This window comes from Ochlerotatus camptorhynchus, unplaced genomic scaffold (assembly GCF_037179485.1).
Source record: "Ochlerotatus camptorhynchus isolate MF236.1 unplaced genomic scaffold, CSIRO-AGI_Acam_v1.1 ptg000067l, whole genome shotgun sequence".
Lineage (NCBI taxonomy): Eukaryota > Metazoa > Arthropoda > Insecta > Diptera > Culicidae > Ochlerotatus > Ochlerotatus camptorhynchus.
In genome coordinates, this window is record NW_027040557.1 from 3,356,389 (window position 1) to 3,376,426 (window position 20,038).

Below are 20,038 nucleotides of genomic sequence, written 5' to 3' on the forward strand. Positions count from 1 at the left end.
AGCAGCAGGTGGTCGAAATCTTATCTTCAGCCGGGTTTGAACTAAGGAAGTGGTCGTCTAATTGTGAGAATCTTTTATCCAACCACTCTTCGGACGAAGCACAACCCGTACATATGAAGCTTTCGGATTACAACGAGGCAGTGAAGGCACTGGGCATCCTGTGGTATCCGTCTCGAGATGAATATGGATTCAAGGTTAGTTTTTCCCCGCACAGTGTCAACACTAAGCGCCAGATGATATCAGATTCGTCCAGATTATTCGACCCGTTCGGATGGTTGGCTCCTGTAATAGTCAAAATCAAAATTCTCTATCAACACCTCTGGCTTTTCGACATCGCCTGGGACGACCCGTTGCCGTCAGCCGTCAGCCGTCGAGCAAGAATGGCAAGCAGTGAATCAAAACCGTTTCCAGAAAAAGAAATTGTCATCAAAATACCTTAATACTTGGCAGACTATCTGCACCTGTGGAAAAAGAAGTAAAATATTCGTCACAAAGAGGTGAAATTTACAAAAATGTATGCCTCCAAAAACGTCTGCTGCCATTTTTGAGGCAACACAGTGAAAAATCATTATTTTGGTCGGACTTAGCTTCATGTCACTATTCTAAAAGCGTGCTGGAATGATATGAGGCATTTTGTCCCCAAGGACATGAATCCACCGAACTGTCCAGAACTACGCCCAATCGAAACCTAATGGGCCATGATGAAGTGGGAACTCTGAAGTATCAAGGTGTAAAGGATAAAGTAAAGGATGCAAATGGCATGCGGAGGAAATGGATAAATAATGAGAAAAAGATACCGGATACGACTGTACAAGCTCTTAAGGATGGCGTGGAGCAAAAGTGTCGGGCATTTTACCAAATATTTTACATTTTACCGTACAAATTTGGTATTTATCTGATAACTACGGGAAGCTTGAGAGCAAATTAAAAGTGTTGCAATAATTTCGTGTTCGCCCTTTACTGTTGCGTTTTTTCAGACGCATTCGGGAAGTGAGCTGAGCCCTATTGTGTGTGTGTGTGTGTGTGTACAATCTAACCCCCACTGTCCGGCAGTGTTATTATGGAAGAAAACTGCTTTTTATTACCCTTCAATTAAAGCAGGTTTAGTCCGGGAGTTAGAAGGTGTTAGCTCTATTGCAGCTCCAGTGACCCATTTCAGAATGCCTGGTAATTCACGACCACTCCGAGGTCACTTTTACTTACAATAAGCCCCGCATGTTCACTCTACCTTTATCAAATGGATAATGGTATCATAAACACACTTCCAGATTCAAAAAATATTATTTCCAAATCTGGCACGTATATAGTTTTGAAATTTGTTTAACTGTAATAAAACGATTTGAATGGACATTTCTTACCAATTTTGTTTCGAATACCTCTTGATTCATCTGCTGACAGCACTTACTGGACCTTACCGGCGACCAACTCGTCTGCCCGGAAAAGCAACAACGCCTAAATCTCAAGGCTCTCCGGACGTCCCCTCGAAAATGCAATCGAGATATGTATAAGAACAATCTTCAACTGGAACGAACTCACCAAATCAATACATCCGGGAGTACATTCCCGATGCTTATTTTTCTCTCGCATGCCCGTCGTCGTCAAACGGCAAAAAAAGGGAACTCGTTGAGCAATTTTGTGATACGGAATTTTCACTGAACATGAACCGCGAATTTACGAACTTCACCACTCCCAACTGCGAAACACGTTCAGAAGCACTTTTGGTACACTTTCGATCCCGAAACGAAGGTGACGTGTAAGAGGCCGAAAATCGATGGCCAACACCATCTTTGAGGCGGCCTTCAGTTTCCACAAAACATCCTACTGTATGGATATTTTCGGAACAGGGACAACGTTTACCGGCCGGAAACCAATATTCGACACTGTTGATTCTCTGCTGCCGCACTGTGAGCTGAGCCCTATTGTTAATGTATAATATTTGGCTAAATGCATCTTGGAATGCACTTTTTCAGGAAAAATAATCAAACAGTGACTTTTTGGTATATTGTACTTACGATATCCGTTATTTTATGGAGTTTATTAATCGAAGCAAAATATACGCAGCAGCTGTTTTTATGAAACGATGCATACCTTTAGGCGTTATCTCTATTGACAATAATCCAGGACCGAGAATCCAAATGTGATCCTCTTATTGAACAGTAATATTTTTCTATAAATTTAACATGATTGATAGATGTATTGCAACTGATCGTTAAATAAAAGAATAGCCAACATTTTACTGTTGAGATTCCTTGAATTAATTTCATTTTGAGCTAATAATAGCTTAAATTACAACTGAGGTGTATTAACTGAAAAATTGAGAAATCGCCTGAAATCATATGCATAATGTCACAAATATTTAAAACATGTTTTATCACAACTGAGTATCAAAAACACATCCAGTTATTGATCACATGTCACCCTGATCAGTAAACGTCATGGTCATGGATAAATGCTGTACAGTAAGAGATGTGAAGTGTGCAGCAATTGGCAACTATCCTAGTAACTATTATTTACTTGCTAATCTTCTCATGCTTCAGAATCTTGGAAATGTCACCATGTCCAGTATATTGATTTGAGAACTTACATTTTATGAAGTCCCGAAGTTCGTAAAAATAAAACCTCGCTCAAAATTGAAGATTTTTTCCAATTAGATCATATCAAATTTTCTAAGAACTAGACTTAAAAATAAAATAAGAATCACTATATCGTTTGCTATGGAATGGCTGTATAAGGAGCTTGGTGACATAGTGGCGACCGTTTTTGCTTACTGAGCAGAAGATCATGCGGGGTCTATCCCAGATCAATTTACATGTCGTGTTTGCATCATTCGTTTATTTATGTGCTTTTTTTCCATCAACAGACTTCAATAAGCTTCAATGATGTACGAATAACAAGAAATAATTTATAATTGTCATTCAATAAAACTTAAACAATGAACTGTTATTGACGCTTTACTGTGCCGAAAAGTATAGAGATGAAACTGTGGCTCTCTGTTGAAAATTTTCTGCAGTCCGAATTTTGCTTCAGTCATTTCATAGTTCGTGTGACGAAAAGGGAAAGTCTTAGCATCACGTAAGAATCGACGCATTCGCCTCTATCAACAACATTGTAACAAATAAAGACACATGTTCTTCGGAAAATTTGTAGAGCTGAGATGATTTCAAACTACTTTGCTGAAAGAAAAATTCTTCAATCTTCTGAAAATTAAATCTTCTGAAACTTAAGACAACCGAACTAGGACTTTTGTCTTGCTAAACTTAACTCATCTCCTGGTTTACTCTGCATTGCGTTTGATACGGAAATACACTAATGACCACCCTGAGTATTCCTGAAGAATAATGTATATAGCCTCAACCCGATGAATCAATCATTGCACTGATCCTGATAAGCGATACCCACTGTCAGTCAGCAAATTGCGGACAGACTGATGGCACCCTTTCTCGGTAAGAGCGGAACCCGAAACAAGCAATTTGCGTCAAACAGCAGAACAATATTTTGAACCCAAACCCCTACGACGTCTTATCTTGCTATCTGGCTATCGTTGCGTACACCTAATCTCGTTGTGACACATTGTTCTCTACAAACAGAGAAGGCGTAAGAGGTGTACCTGTCTGTCGTCAGAGCTAGTTTTTGGGTGGTTACAACTAAAGAGGCTGAATTGGGTAAAGAGGCGACATCTCATCCATTCGGCAGGTTGCTTTCTCGATTGGAATGACTATTACCAAGACTATGGCAGATAACCAATTGATCCTATTTTGACGTTTCGTCTCTTTAGTTACAACAGCATTTGCCTCAAAAGTAGGCGAAGAAATCTGCGTGCTTCGGTCTGGTTAGGCTTGGGTGGTAAATAAACACAATCATCATTAACTGGGTGTTCGACAATAATCCGTCATCATGATATAGGGGATGATCATGGCATCATCGTATAGGGGATGATGCTGTTGGTTTCCGTGAGCAGCCTACACTTTGCGAGGAAAGGGCTCACAAAGTTTTGTTAACAAAAGCTAATAGGCCGTTTTCAATTGTTGGTCAGGAATTTTTGAATGGCTTTCGGTACATGGGATAAGGTTGCATTCCAATCAACGAATGATGGCTGTACCTTCTTACGTGCGCATGTTTGGTTTAAGGATCGACAGAGATAAAATGATTGCATTGTGATTCTGTGTTCCGTTCATCATCAATCATCAATGTCTGTCTGCCCCTAATGAATGAGTAGTGCAATCGTACAACCATATCACAAGAGGTGATAACCCGAATAACGGGAACATAATTATTGTAACAACTCTGGGACTCCCTTAGCTCAGCCGGTAAAGGCGCAGCTACAAAGCAAGACCATGCTGGAGGTGGCTGGGTTCGATTCCTGGTGCGGTCTGGGAATTTTTCGGGATGGAAAATGTCGCGACTTCCCTGCGCATAGAGTATGATTGTACTTGCCACACAATTGTACTAATGCAAAAATGGTACAAGCATCGAATGGTCTTAATTTCTTAACTGTGGAAGTGCATCTAGAACACTAAGTTGAGATCACGCAATAAGCTAATATGAGATAAGCAATAATCTTGAAATGCGAGGAAGAAGAAGAACATTGAAGCTAAAAAAGTAAACCTTCTTGAACGCTTAATTACTGCGTAGCTACTCAGATTTACTGTCCTGTCTATGTTTCTTTAGTCAGAGGAGCGGAGCGACAGGCCAGCTTCTAGAATAAGCTTTTAAAAAAATATTGTAACAGCAGCTTCTTAAAGAAACTTCTAAAGAAGATTCCATCATAAGCTTAGCTTCTTAAGATTATTCTAAAAAACTTCATAAGAAACTCCCAATGATGATTCTAGACGCTTGCCCGTTGCTCCGCTCCTCTGACTAAAAAGACGCCGGCATAACCGTAAATCTGAGTTCAATTGCTGCCGTAGCTACTGAGATTTGCTGTTCCACCCTGTGTTTTTATTAGTCAGAGGAGCGGAACGACGGGCAAGTGTCTAAAATATGCTAAAAGCAGCTTCAAATAAGCGCCAGACGTTGCTCGGCTCCTCTAAATAAAAAAAAACACAAGCACGACAGTAAATCTGAGATCAATTACTGCGTAGCTACTCAGATTTACTGTCCTGCACGTATTTTTTTTTAGTCACAGGAGCGGAACGACAGGTCTAAAATATGCTTCCTTTGGAAACTCATTCTCGACGCTTGCCCGTCGCTCTGCTCCTCTGACTAAAAAAAACACTGGTAGGTCAGTAAATCTGAGTAGCTACGCACTAGTTGCGAGTTTTTCAAAGAGTTAAGAAGAACTTTATCGTTTTAATTGATACGTTTACACAGCTGCCCTCGAATAACTGATTCGGGCACTGAAGAAGTGCCTTATGATTGTTTGCTATGCGAATGTTGTGAAACGTTGCCTATTTTAGAGCAGCAACAAAGCGCAGATTTCGGGCTTATGCTTTGCCAATTCAATACAAAGTAACAATTTCCGAGAAACAATGCGATTTGTATTTTGAAAACAACCTGCAATGATTCGAGGCAATTAACTGCGGAAATTGAGCATGTACCCGACTATGTGATGAATAGGCAAATCAAACCACCAACGGGCATTCGTGGGAGAGAGGGGAGGAACTGTTGCAAACATAAAGGGTGTATTCGTGGAAAATGGCACACACACATAAACTGCTGCATCTTTGTAACTATTATACCAAAATGACTTGACATTTTCAGTGAAGAATGTTTAGTCCATAACGTACATATTGTGATTTTTATGAGGGTCTGAGAGGTGGTTTACCTCGAGTAGTAGTCATGAGAATAACATGCTGTCTAATATATTTTGTACAGTCCCAAATTTGAAATCAGCGCTTATGCAAGGGAATTATTTCGTCATTGTTGCTGTAATTCTGGAACCAAATTATCAGCAGTAAATCAGAAATTTCCGTTCAAAAATTAGGCTCATTTTGAATAAAAAACAAAACCTTTCTAAGCAAATAAAAAACCAATCCTTTTACGCCAAATGAAATCAGCTTTTTCTGTCACACTTTAAAGATTCATAAGCAATGAATAAATTGAACAAGGAGTGGAAAAAATAAGTAAAAATAAATAAAATCCTACTTTTTGCCACTGTACAAAATTTGTAAAACACCATTTTGTTTTCTTGATCTAAACTCAAGTCAATGCTCATAATTGAATCATGTAATATTTAGAACTATCTAAACCATCATCCGTGAAAATGTCAAGTCATTTGGTACAACAGTTAAACAGCTGTTTATGTGCGTGCCATTTTCTTCGAATACACCCTTTAAGTTGTTGTTGCTTATTGCTACTTGCTCTATAATGATCTGCAGTTGTCAGGCAAAAATGTCGCAACAACAATTTTCGCCTCTCCTCTCTTCTCGTATTTAGTACCTACACGCTAACCAAACGGAATATACATCAAATGTAAGTTAAGGTTTGTTGCACCCTCTGTACATGCTTCTTGTGACAAATGTAATCATAGTTCTAACAACAGACTGTAGCCTCCAGAGTGAATGTTTTCGTACAAACCCATCACAAGAATTTCTTTAGGTCCAATGCATTGGCGTTAATCAACTTGGGTCATGAAATTAGCAAATATGAATGTGCTACAATAATTTCAAAAGTCTTCACAATATGGAATCTGTTCATGCGATGATTTATTACAGATCTCGCGTATTTTTTACACAAAATTGTAAGAGAATTCTGCCATTTCCGATTGGGTGTACAATTGAAGCTGCCGTGTGCCGGCGATTGAATCAATCAGTGAACGAAGGAGAAGGCAAGAAAGATAGTCAAAACAACAATAGCGATAAATAATAACAAACTATAATTGATGGAAAGAATGCCACCTATGTATGCCGGAAAAACTCCGGTCGTACGATGGATTTTTTTTTCCAGAGTTCGATCCAAGTTGAAATATCGAAAGAACCACTGGACCACTGGACTATTCCATTTTGATACATCTACATTTCACTCGCCGAAAGCTTTGTAGTTGAGCCTTCGCTAATTTACGAAGTAAGGGATGTTATTTGTTCGACTTAAACATGACGCATTGCTTTTAACCGAGCATTTACAAACCTGAACACCCCTCATTCTGTAGGTGTGTGCGTGCAGAATGATGCTTATATTTTGATGTTGACATTTCCGGAGTGATTTGAGATTTGGGCGTGATTGCTTTTGAAAACAAACACGTCAATTACTGATTTCTCTTGAATAAAAGCTCAATCTCACAAATAAACTATACCAAATGATAGAAGAATAATTCCTCTACCTCATAGTGTTATTAATTTTCGAGATTGAGCTTTTATTCACGAGAAATCGGTGATTGACGTATTTGTTTACAAATGCAATTACGCCCAAATCTCAAATCACTCCGGATTTGCTCTTCAGTTATCAAAGTGGTGCCAAGGAGCAACGCATCAAAATTGTGCACGCCCATCGCAAAAATCCGAACTACTCGCACTACAAACAGACTTCAAACAGCTTCCAAGAGTTTTAAACGGCAACCCGAAGGGGAAAGGTGGCAGACACTTTCAAGCATATGAAACAGTCGAAGTTCGCTAAGAAATATCTTGTTTGGCAGGTTATCTTTACCTGTGGCTTTAAAAGCGACAAAACGTCTGTTGCCTTTCCTGAAACAACAAGATTGTTCCGTGCTGTTTTAGCCGGATTTGGCATCCTGCCATTACGGAAAAAAGGCCATGAAGTGGTATCTCGCCAACAACGTGCAGGTGATACCCAAGGACAAGAACCCTCCCACCAAGCCAGAGTTGCGCCCAATTGAAAAATATTTGGCTATCATCAAGTGGAACCTGAAGAAGACCCAAAAAACTGTTGGATGCGAGAAGTACAGAATCGGATGGCAGGAGTTAAAACGAAAGGCTCGGCAATTCGGATTCGATCAACCGGAAGCTTAGCTGAATATTTGTTCTGTATTCTATACTAATTGAACGGATCCAGCCTAAACATGGTTATTCAGTACGAGACTGTTATAAGAGACTTAAAACAATCGAACAATCCGTTGATTTGGAATGTTTATTGCAGCATTTTGATTGCATTATTGTATTTGCTATTAGTCCCTGAAATACAATTGTTATAAAGTTTCTTAATTTAACTAGAGAATAATATGTTGAATATTGATCGAAATCGTTTAAGAGACGTAAGCCTTCTTTCTCGTCCCAATCGTTGGTTTTCTTTCTGACAGCACCAGTTGAATTTTTTTGGCAACCATTTCGAGTGAGTCCGCACCACTCTTGCATAAATGTATTATGCAAGGTGGCCACTGACTTTAAGAAATTAAATTCGTCTTTTCTTTCTCGCTGGCACTTGTTTGCCCCGCTAAAAGCTGCTGTGTTCACCGTCAGTCAAAACCATCGTCGCGTCGACATGGCAACCATGGTGAGGTACAATCAACTTTCGCTCGTTGGGCTAAACCCGTAGCTCACTTAGTGAAAGGCTTTCATTAGTTGGGCTGAGCTGTCAAGCTGAAAATTGGTTGAGGGATACACCGATTGTTTATTATCATCACAATCCTTTTGCATCTATCCAAATTGTTTATACATGAGCCCCGCGAAAATGAATCAGCACTGTCAGAAATGACGTTTGACTTCGATTTAGGGAGCCCTACTAAAACGTAGCCCAACGAGCGAAATTTGACTGTACACACATTCTTCCCCTCCACACTAACACGAATGCAGCTGTTTGACCACCAGAAAATTCACAGCCATCAAAATGGCGTCCACTCCAGTCCACCTTTGAGCATGCTTAAACGCGATTTTAACACTTTCCCCTCTATCAAATTTCTATCACATTACCTCTACCGTATGCGTGATAATGTTTGCACCATTAAACAATGTCAAAATTTAAAAAATGCTCAAAAATTTCGTTTTCGAGTTTTTTTATTTATTCAAAGGTGGGATGTTTCTCAGAGTCTTAAACTATGTTAATCATCGATCGAGTTTCCACTTGCTGCAATTACGGCCTCCACACGCTTCCGGAATGCACGGCAGGTTCTAATAATGTAGTCTGGATCCATTTCTTTCCAGGTACGGGTCAATGTGTACTCGCGTGGCGTTTAGAACCGGCCTTGGCCTTCATGACGCGCCATATTGAGTAATCCAGCGGATGAAGATCGGGGCTGGATGGCGGCCACATATCCTTCACCCAGAACGGAAGATGTTCCTGCAACCACTTCTGAGTGAGGTTCGAGGTGTGGCAGGGAGCCCCATCTTGTTGAAATACAACATTTGCCTTCGGACAGTACTGTTCTTTGATCCACCGAAGAACATACTTACTTAAAATCCCGATGTAGACCTCCGTGTTGACCTTGTCGCCTTCTGGAACCGGGACCATTTTTTTGCTAACGGAAGCCACCAATCCAAACACCATAACGCTAGCAGAATGCTTGGTCAGATAAACTTAAATTTCAAAATCTGGCAGAATTAGTTCTAGACTTCAGCTTAATAAGGTGTCATTTTGAAGAGCTTAAACTGCACATCAATTCAAATCATAACTCCCAGATATCCTTTCAAGATACCAGGTTGCCCAGAAATTATTCAAAATTCTTCCAGATAATCATAGATAATTAAAAAAATCTTCAAGATATCTGTTAAAGACTTGAGCGTGATCAGGTATCATTCTGAAATTCTTCAACCGTCCAACAATTCTACATCGGCGACTTCAATGCGAAGATCGGCTCCGACAACACGGATTATGAGCGTGTCATGGGGCGCCATGGTCTTGGCGAAATGAGCGAAAACGGTGAGCTGTTGGCAGAGTTTTGTGGCAATAACGACATGGTGATCGGGGGTTCGCTCTTCCCCCATCGACCAGTGCACAAAGTCACGTGGGTTTCCCGTGATGGACATACCGAAAATCAAATCGACCACATCTGCATCAGCCGAAAATGGAGAAGGAGCCTTCTTGACGTTCGGAACAAACGCAGTGCCGACATCGCGTCTGACCACCATCTCCTCGTTGGAGAGATCCGCCTTCGTATCGCGCGGGTCCAGCGGCGGGAGGAGCGGCTCGGACGGCGATTCAACACACGCCGATTGGAAGATCCAGCAGTAAAAAGGTCATTCGTCGAGGAACTGGAGACCAGAGCTGCGGATATTCCTGATGGTGGCAGCGTAGAAGAGCAATGGACGGCGATCAAGGATGCCTTTACTGAAACGAGTGAAAACAACCTGGGCGAGCTGCGCGCTCAGAGAAAGGAGTGGATCACGGATGACACCTGGAGGAAGATAGAGGAGCGGAGAAATGCAAAAGCCGCGATAGAGCGGGCGAGAACCAGAGGAGCGAAGAACCAGGCCCGCCAACTGTATTCGGCTCTCGAGAAGGAAGTGAAGCGCTCGTGTAGGCGGGATAAGCGAGCGTGGGTGGACTCCCTAGCCGATGAAGGTGAGAAAGCCGCAGCAACAGGCGATATCCGTCTCCTCTACGATATCTCACGACGCCTGAGTGGAGCAAGGATGAATCCTAGGATGCCAGTGAAGGACGCGACTGGTCAGTTGCTCACCGACCCCACTGATCAGCTGAAACGCTGGTTTGAACACTTCGAACAGCTTCTACAAGTTTCGTCGGTCAACCAGCCATCAACATCTCGGCATGAACCGCCAAGAGTGCGACGCATCACTCGCGTCAATTCTGAGGCGCCATCCCTACCGGAGATCGAAGCTGCTATCCGAACCATGAAATCCAACAAGGCTCCCGGGGTCGATCGCATATCAGCAGAGATGCTCAAAGCTGACCCCATGCTATCTGCACAAATGTTGCATCAACTATTCTGCAATATCTGGGACACCGCGACTTTTCCGGCTGACTGGATGCAGGGCGTCTTAGTGAAGGTCCCAAAGAAGGGGGACCCAACTGTATGCGATAACTGGCGTGGCATTATGTTACTGTGTTGTGTTCTCAAAGTTCTATGCAAAGTTATCCTCAACCGGATACAGGAGAAGATCGACGCGACTCTCCGACGGCAGCAGGCGGGATTCCGTGCTGGAAGATCCTGTGTGGACCATATTGTCTCGCTCCGCATAATCTTGGAGCAGGTCAACGAATTCCAAGAGTCCCTTTACTTGGTTTTCATTGACTACGAAAAAGCTTTCGACCGACTCAACCACGAAAACCTGTGGGGCGCCCTAAGGCGCAAGGGAGTTCCGGATAAAATCGTCAACCTCATCGAAGCTCAGTATGAGGCTTTCACGTGCAGGGTGCTGCACAACGGAGCCCTATCTGACCCTATTCGGGTAGTCGCTGGAGTGAGGCAAGGATGTATTCTATCACCGCTACTGTTCCTCATCGTAATCGACGAGATAATGGTTGGTGCGATCGACCGTGTGCCGAACCGTGGGTTGCTCTGGCAGCCTATTACAATGGAGCATCTAAACGACCTAGATTTGGCGGATGACGTTGCTTTAGTATCACAACGGCGTTCTGACATGCAGAGTAAGCTCGACGATCTCGCCGAACGCTCCTCAGCGGCAGGTCTCAACATCAACGTCAGCAAGACTAAATCGTTGGATATCAACACGGGAAATCCATCCAATTTTACGGTAGCTGGTCAGGAAGTGGAGAAGGTTGAAAGTTTCCAATATCTTGGCAGCCAGATAGCGTCGGACGGCGGAACCAAGAGTGACATAGGTGCACGGATCAAGAAGGCAAGGGCTGCTTTTGCGAGTTTACGAAACATCTGGAAGTCAAATCAGATTAGTCTCCGCACGAAGATCCGAATTTTCAACTCTAACGTGAAATCTGTACTGCTGTACGCTAGCGAAACATGGTGCGTATCAGCGGAGATCACACAGAAGCTGCAGGTGTTCATCAACCGATGCCTGCGGTATATAATTCGTGCTTGGTGGCCTCACAACTGGATTTCGAATGCCGAGCTCCATCGACGGTGTCACCAGAAGCCGATATCGACAGAAATTCGGGAACGTAAGTGGAGGTGGGTTGGCCACACTCTACGGAAGAGCGGAAATGAAATCTGCAAACAAGCGCTGGATTGGAATCCAGCCGGACATCGCAGCAGAGGCAGACCCAGGGGCTCATGGCGGCGAAGCCTAAACAAGGAGATTAAGCAAGTCGACCGGAATTTGACCTGGGCCCAGGTCAAGGCGAAAGCAAACAATCGCCCAGGATGGAGATCTTTCACGTTGGCCCTTTGCGCCAGGGATGGCGCTCAGGACACTTAAGTAAGTAAGTAAGTCCAACAATTCGAATCACATCTGCCAGATATTCTCTCAACATACCAGGTTGCTCAGAAATTATTGAAAACAGGCGATCGAAGCTCTTTAAAATTCCACTGCCCAATAGTTCAAATCACTTTTCAAGATACCAGGTTGCTCAGAAATTATTCAGAAGAGCTTCTAGTGACCATAGATCTCCAAAATATCCTCAAGATTTTTTTTAAGACTTCAGCTTGATCAGGTATTATTTTGAATATCTTCAACTGCACAATGATTCAAATCACATTTCCAAGATATTATCGAAGATTTTTTTTCCCTTTGTTCGGGACCTAACACCCCTGCGACCAGTAATTTGATCTATTGTAGCATATCCCGTGTCCTTAGTTTAGTGCATGTCGTATTACTCCATCACTATTGAGAAATGATGAAGCATTCGATTTTTTTCACAGTTGTCATTCTTGCATTTATCGCAAGGATCCGACTCTAATTGAAAGGTTCGGCTATTTATTCCCTTCGGAGTGTTGAAACACCCTCCAAAGGCGCGCCCCTTTGTCAGTCAAAATTGGATTCCTTAGCAACAAAATTAAGGAATGACATTGATAATGACCATGCATCAGAACCCTAGTCTTAACCACATCAAACTAGGGAACAACGAATGGAAGATTAGGAATCACATAGATGAAGACCAACTAACTCATTTTTTCCTTGTTTCAAGATTATCCTCGGTGGACAAAGCCGAGTCTTGTTTCTATCAACAAGGCATACAAAGTAACAAGGACTAAGATGTGTTCCTTGGATTACTGAAAAATCCGCTTCCTCTAGTTTGAAGTAGTCAGGACTAGGAATCGGTGGTAGATCTTACATCCCGTAACGTACCACGAAAAGGTGATCTACCCACGTTACGGGGCTTCTCAAAGATTACAGGTGGCGATCACCTTGAATACCTCAGAATGTTTTTTTTTAATAAATTTCAGATTGATCAGGTATTATTCTAAAGATATCTAAGTATTCAACAATCCATTTCGCATCTATCAAAACACGTCAGTTTTTTTTTTTCCTCTGTTCGGGGGTATACCCCGTGTTTTTAGTTAGTGCATGTCGTATTACTCCATCACTATTGAGAAATGACGAAGAATTCGGTATTGATACAGTTGTCATTTTTGCCTTTATTGCAAGGAATCGATTCTAATTGAAAGGTCTCGCTATCTAATCAAATCAAATGATCAACTATGCCATGAGTCACCTGGTATGGTGCCTCACAGCTTAAAGTGGTATGGTATGGTCACCTAAGGATGCCTTCACAAATTGGCTCAAAATGGTTAAACTGCGTCAATGGTTGTGTTCGGTTCCGAACGTTTAAACTATGTGCAGTAAAATTAATTTCCCCTACACTCCGCTAAATAAACGATTTGCACTGTTGTGAAGCGAAGCAGATTCCCCCCAGCAACGTCAATAGAAGAAGAAGTCTACTTCATACAAGTGATACGAATACAGAGAATAAAAGCAAACCATTTCGCGCGAAACCCATCATATTCCACCAACCATCAACTAGTACGGGTGATAAATACCATCCGAAGTAACAGGGTCATATCCAGCGTTGAGAAATCTGGCAGATTCCCTATGTTAAGTTGCTGTGCCAGATTTTTGCGAGACTTTTTTATCTGGTTTTGCCAGCTTTTTTCAAAATAAAACTGGCATCCCTGTTCATATCCAAGTCCACAGCCATAGCATTGTTAGCCGTCGATAAGGCGTTCGACAGTGTGTGGCACGATGGACTTGTGGACAAGCTTTGCAACTTCAAATTCCCATCCTATCTTGTGAAAATCACCCGTAGCTACCTTCAGGATATCGTTGAATGGCTGCCATCGTTCTACACTTCCAACATTCATCCCCTCGGAGACGGTTGCGTGTTCTTCCTGTTCGCAGATGATACCGCAATAGCCGTCAAGGGTAGGATGTCTCGCGAAATAACAAACAATCTCCAACGATGCCTTGACGTCTTTGCTGATTATGCCACCACGTGAAAAATCAAAATTAATGCCTCCAAACACAAACAATCATGTTCCTCCTCGGCAATCGCCCATAGTAAAACCGGCTCCTTCTTATAGTGTTATCATGGATGGCACAAGGGTTGAGTGGTCCGCCGAAGTAGCCTATCTCGGGATGTTATTTGACGAAAAGCTCCTATTTCGCTCGCATGTAGAGAAAACTGTAGTCAAGTGTTCTGCCTTGGTCTGTATCCGCTGATTTGCCGCAGATCCCGCCTCTCAAGGGTGAACAAACTGGCAGTCTACAAATTATAGCACCTGCGATCTTCTACGCAGCTCCGGTGTGGGCATCAAGAATCCAGGCAGCTCAGAACAGAATCGTAAGGATGATCCTCGATCGTCCTTTCGACACTAGAATAACGGACCTCCACTAAAAGGCGGACATCCCCAGAATAGATTCAAAAAATGACGATATTAGGTAAAATTTATCCAAAAATGTACCCAATCTGAACATGCTTTGATAAGCAATTTGTTGTTAGATCTAATTTTAAGTTTGCTTTAGACTAAAGTTGAAAAGAAAATTCTACGCCACTTGAACTCAAACATGTAAATTTAAAAGCTTTTGTAAACAATGACTCGATGATTTCTAGAAAGTCAACGCTCGCCCACGCAAATCAACATCACCATCGGGTAGGGTAGGGAAGTCTTCTAATTTCTAGAAATCGAGAGAAGTCATTGTTTACAAAAGCTGTTACGTCCCAATTCCAGCTCTATCTAGATTTAAAGTAAAAAAAAAAGAAGTCCATCATTACTATTGTAACTGCCAAACGAGAAACATAAAATAAATTAAAATTTCGATCTTCACCAAACTAGCATTCCACTCATTTCATCCTCATATCCATTGCCGCTGGAGCATACGATCGCTGCTGTTGATAATCGCTACCATACATACAGTCCACATTCTAGCCGTTGCCTGGAGCCGAGCCAACAGGAAAGTCAATAGCGTTCTGTCCGATCGATCCGATCCACAACTGGACGCCACCCGCGGTAATCTAGTGTGAACACCGGCTTCCATCCCGGCCGCTGTTGGCAGGAAATTTATTGTTTTACCAAGTTGGATTGCCCTAACCAAAGGTCGCTCCGGTTCTGTTTACATATGCACCACACAGGTTGTCACATTTACTCTATGCTTCTTGTTACTCATATCCAATACTACAGAAAAAATATGGCTCCGGATAATCGAGTCTGACCTGTAATTTACAAAATATTATCGATAAATCCGATGTTTAGCTCCAATTTAATCCAACGTTGCAACACGAACTTTCACATTCTAGTGAAAATCAACGATTTCTGTCACGCAAACCAACGATCCCACTTCCCACAGTCTACCTTATAGAACATTTTCGCAGCTACGACTTCACAGAAGACCACTATTTTCAGACTGTTGATAAATTATCTTCTAAGCCGTATGAATAATCAATTGATTTCCAGGCAACACTGCATGTTGCACTACGACATAGGAACAATATTAAGCGGCCGTAATAGCCACGAATAAGAAGATATAGCGCAACCGGTCCTCGAAATAGACTACCTGGACTCTAGACGGCTAATACATAGGTGTAACAGTCGGAAGAAGTGTTAGTTTGTTTACTTAAATGAACCATGCCCATTTTGTTATGGCATGTTTGCTATAAGAAATGCGCCTCGTGTTTATTAGCGAATTTCACATCAAAGATCGATTAATTGAGTAGGAAATCAGTTTGGCACGGCATTTGTGACCAGAATACACCTTCCGGTAGTATGAAACAGGTCAAAAACTGTTCAAATCTGCAGATAAAATTTTTGTTTTGAATTTCTGTATAGCAAAATAGTGAACTTTTCGTGAACATTAACGGCAAAGAACTCACCAACACTGGGAGACTGTGAGTTCCTGCCCACCTGTCATTTTCCATCGTGACCTGGACTGGGATCTAGACGGCTAATACATAGGTGTAACAGTCGGAAGAAGTGTTAGTTTGTTTACTTAAATGAACCATGCCCATTTTGTTATGGCATGTTTGCTATAAGAAATGCGCCTCGTGTTTATTAGCGAATTTCACATCAAAGATCGATTAATTGAGTAGGAAATCAGTTTGGCACGGCATTTGTGACCAGAATACACCTTCCGGTAGTATGAAACAGGTCAAAAACTGTTCAAATCTGCAGATAAAATTTTTGTTTTGAATTTCTGTATAGCAAAATAGTGAACTTTTCGTGAACATTAACGGCAAAGAACTCACCAACACTGGGAGACTGTGAGTTCCTGCCCACCTGTCATTTTCCATCGTGGACTGGGATGGTGATGGTCTAGACGGCTAATACATAGGTGTAACAGTCGGAAGAAGTGTTAGTTTGTTTACTTAAATGAACCATGCCCATTTTGTTATGGCATGTTTGCTATAAGAAATGCGCCTCGTGTTTATTAGCGAATTTCACATCAAAGATCGATTAATTGAGTAGGAAATCAGTTTGGCACGGCATTTGTGACCAGAATACACCTTCCGGTAGTATGAAACAGGTCAAAAACTGTTCAAATCTGCAGATAAAATTTTTGTTTTGAATTTCTGTATAGCAAAATAGTGAACTTTTCGTGAACATTAACGGCAAAGAACTCACCAACACTGGGAGACTGTGAGTTCCTGCCCACCTGTCATTTTCCATCGTGGGTGATGGTTGTCTCCAATCGTCTGTATATGCCGCTTACGCACCACACTACCACATACCAAGTCCACGATGGAAAATGACAGGTGGGCAGGAACTCACAGTCTCCCAGTGTTGGTGAGTTCTTTGCCGTTAATGTTCACGAAAAGTTCACTATTTTGCTATACAGAAATTCAAAACAAAAATTTTATCTGCAGATTTGAACAGTTTTTGACCTGTTTCATACTACCGGAAGGTGTATTCTGGTCACAAATGCCGTGCCAAACTGATTTCCTACTCAATTAATCGATCTTTGATGTGAAATTCGCTAATAAACACGAGGCGCATTTCTTATAGCAAACATGCCATAACAAAATGGGCATGGTTCATTTAAGTAAACAAACTAACACTTCTTCCGACTGTTACACCTATGTATTAGCCGTCTAGTACCAAGTCCAACCACGCTCTTGACACGTGAACCGAAGTAGGTAGAGCACCATCGGGTGAAGATGTAAATGAAAACTAGATGGGTGGATCAAAGGTGGCACAGGGCTAAGTTGTGTTTTTGTTTACTAAAATGAACTATGAGCAGTGCTGGTATCAGAACGGAATAATGTTGCTTTGGGAAATGGAAATAACCTGTTATCATTTATTTTTCTTCAGTGGCAGTTAACATAGAAGTAAAGATTCTGGGTTCTTCAATTAGGTGGGACAATATCAGTGCTAACATTTGAAAACGGCACAAAAGCCATTTGTAAACAAATGGTTTGTGGGCCCTTTACTCACTACTTGAAGTACACCCACGCGATACAACAGCAACATCGGGTAGGGGAAATTTTCCCCTTCCTGACGATGCTGTTGGTTTGCGTGGGCGTTCTTCGGGTAGCGAGTAAAGGGCCCACAAACCATTTGTTTACAAATGGCTTTTGCGCCGTTTTCAAATGTTAGCACTGATATGCTCCCACAACAAAGAACGTGTGACAAGCACCAGAGTTTAGCTATTAGAAATGCTCCTTGTGTTCATTCGCGAATTTTCACAACAAAGATTGATCACTTGCGCAGGAAATCAATTTGGTAAGGAATTTGTGACCAGCATACACCTTCCGGACGTATGAAAGAGGTCCAATTCTGTCCAAATCCATCCGTACATATTTTTTGGATTGATATTTTGCAGAGAAAAATAGTGAACTTATCATGAAAATAACGGCAAATAACTCACCAACACTAGTGGATTTTGAGAACCTTTCCATCTTTAATTTTGTATTATGAAGGGTGTAAAGGTTCTCACAGTCCGTTAGTGCCGTTAATGTTCATGAAAAGTATACTATTTTGCCATAAGAAATGTAAACCCTAATAAAATTTGTATGGTTATTTTGCTTAACGACATGTTCAGGGTATCATTTAAACCATTTGTGGATTAGTTCTATCATTTGGGTATTTTTTTTTTCAGGGAACAAAATAAAACGCGCGGGTAACTCGTTTCATACGACCGGAAGGTATATGCTGGTCCCAAATGTCTTGCCACCTTGATTACGCATGCAAGCAATTACTATGTGTTGCGAACTTTACAAATAAACTCAATGTGCATTTCTTTTAGCAAAATTTGCCAAATACGAAAGGCTCATAGTTCATTTTTGTAAACAAACTAACACTACTTCGATCTATGCCACCCTTGATCCAACCATCTAGGCAAACGACTCACCATTCTCTCTACTGCTACTACTGTGCAAGCTATTATTATGGTGTACGTAAAACCTAGTCGGGGATGTATAAGCATTATGACAACGGTGGAAGTCGTTTTAATCTTTTATCTGCTGCTGATGACCTAGCATCGAACCTGTTTGAGGGTCTATCATCGGGCCGAGTGCCGATTACAGTAGTTCGTAGTTCATTTTGTGCGTCAAGTAGTTGTCAAACTTATAGAGCACGTGACATAATTTTCTACATCCGATTATAACCGACTAATTATGTCTACATCAGCATCGAAATCAAGCGCCACTATGGTTACATAAGGAAACATGATTTAGTTAGGGTAACGTTACCCTAATCAAATTTGTGAGGTTATTTTGCTTAACGACGTGTTCAGGGTATCATCCAAACCATCTGTGGAATAGTTCAATCATTTGGGTTATCGTTAGGGTATGGTATTTTATTAGGGTAGCTAGTATCGTAACGAAATGTATTTCCTTCTATATTGTACTCTTGAACGTTTAAATCTCAGTTCAGTAATTTTAAGACGTTTGTGCAATATGAATTATTGAACTACTTATTCCGAGCCTGGTACACTTACCCTATTGGTATTATTGTTTACAATTACAACCCCTTGTTTATCTGACCATCCCTGAACCAAAATTAGCGGCTAATCAAAAACAAAAACATCGGGTTTATTTGCCCGGGTGTGCGTGGAAGCAAACATCGCACCTACACGTGTTCAGCACGATTTCCACCAAAAACACAATCAAAGCTATGAGTGCTGAGTGCAAAAATCTCAATACTCTGAACAAAGAACTCACATCGCTTGCTGTAGATTTATATCCATTTCCACACATGCACAGTCCATGAAATACACACATACACACTTAATCATAATTCAATAATATATAATTAGTGGAGGGCAGGGTTGCTAGTATTCCAGATTTTCTATGTGTCTTATCAGAGACACATGAACCTTTTGCGAGCGAAAATACGGTAAAGAGTAAATATTATAGGAGATGCTCTTTTTCAAAATACAGTCGAATTTCGCTCATTGGGCTATCTTTAAGTGGGCTACGTTTTAGTAGGGCTGTAGCTCACCTAAATCGAAGTCAAACGTCATTTCTGACAGTGCTGATTCCTTTTCACGGGGCTCATGGATGAACAATTTGAATAGTTGCTCAAGGATTGTCATGACAATAATCAATCGGTGTATCCTTCAACCAATTTTTAGCTTGACAGCTCAGCCCAACTAACGAAAGCCTTCCACTAAGTGGTTTAACCCAACGAGCGAAAGTTGACTGTACTCTATTAATTAAATCTATTCATCAAATGTTCTCTGCTAAATTGCAAAAATGTGTTGCAGATAAGTTGAATAAATGTAGTCATACAAAAAATAACGAAAGGTGGCCGAAAAACTGAACAAATTTTGTGCCTGATGAACATTTACCACTTTGAATGCGAACAAAATTTCCAGTACGGGATATCCCGTGAACTTGGCCA

The 20,038-nt window shown here is 41.4% G+C and overlaps 1 protein-coding gene across 1 annotated transcript in view; it reads right to left on the bottom strand.

The window, feature by feature from the left end:
- LOC135697154 (nuclear factor of activated T-cells 5-like) overlaps positions 1 to 20,038 on the bottom strand; it is a 225,044-nt gene that overhangs the window by 200,071 nt on the left and 4,935 nt on the right. The gene's annotated exons all lie outside the window — the stretch shown is intronic.